General features: G+C 28.2%; 1 protein-coding gene across 1 annotated transcript in view; it reads left to right on the top strand.

The window, feature by feature from the left end:
* Positions 1 to 239: 239 nt before the first annotated feature.
* LOC106871405 (ninjurin-2) overlaps positions 240 to 1,172 on the top strand; it is a 99,281-nt gene continuing 98,348 nt past the window's right edge. The window contains exon 1 of the mRNA XM_052972047.1: positions 240 to 467. The gene's annotated coding sequence lies outside the window, so the exon portion shown is untranslated. The remainder of the gene's footprint in view (positions 468 to 1,172) is intronic.

The raw sequence follows: 1,172 nt of genomic DNA, 5'->3' as shown, positions 1-1,172 counted from the left end.
GATAGATAGATAGATAGATAGATAGATAGATAGATAGATAGGCAAACGTGCTACTAGAAAATTACTTAAGTCCCGCCTTCATCCTTCTATGCAAGTTCTTTCATTATGTGATTATAATGATAGACAGATTACCGCTGTAGTATGTATTTAGGACCTTTATTACTCATAGATCTTTTGAACTTTACTGAAAATAGTGATCACCACAACCTTCTACCACAGACACTCGTTAAACTCTGAACTTGTATCCAACTACTGACAAGTCGAACAAGCTTAGATTTCTGTGAAATACATCTGGTATTTGATTATCAACCAACTCCTTGTGTTGTAGATATACATGCAAAAACTACCTCTCGTAAGGATATACCTACCTACATACATATATATGTAGATAAAGGAGTGTGTTAAAGAATCACGTAAACTAATAATACAAATTTAGCATTTAACACATAAACTTCGGAAGAAATAAGGTGAGTCCAACAATTCATTTATTATGAAATTAATATTCATTTAATCTATTTGACGCTATTTCACTATTTATCTATCGAACTGGATCCTTTTGTTTATTTTTTTTCTTTTTGTGTATGTGTGCTTGTGTCCACATTCTTGCTTGTGCGTATGTGTGTGTGAGTGTATATGTATTTATGTGCATGTGTATACGTGTTACGCATATCTATCTATATAAAAACATGCATACAAATATACATGTACACTCACATTTATGCATGTGTGTGTGTGTGTGTTTGTGTGTACATAAATATATACAAGAATGTATACACTCATATATGCATAGTGCATGTGTGTATGCGTGTAAGGTCATGTACTTCTGTGCACATAAACGTATTTTGATAAATACATAATACTGTATACAAATATATGTAGATAATATAAATATATTATACTATATATATAAATATACTATACTATATATATGTGTGTGTGTGTGTGTGTACACACACACGTATATATATATATAGTATAGTATAGTGTGTATATATATATATATATATATATATATATATATAGTATAGTATAGTGTATATATATATATATATATATATATATATTCTACATGCAGTGACCATATAAGTGAGACTCGATTGGTCTTTTCTTTCTTCTTTTCTTTACTTCATTTATTTTTATTTTTTATTTATTTATATTTTTTTATATTATCT

The sequence above is a fragment of the Octopus bimaculoides genome, chromosome 1 (assembly GCF_001194135.2).
Source record: "Octopus bimaculoides isolate UCB-OBI-ISO-001 chromosome 1, ASM119413v2, whole genome shotgun sequence".
In the NCBI taxonomy this organism is placed as follows: Eukaryota; Metazoa; Mollusca; class Cephalopoda; order Octopoda; family Octopodidae; genus Octopus; species Octopus bimaculoides.
Note: the sequence above shows the minus strand (reverse complement) of the source record. Positions and strands in the feature narration are given on the sequence as shown.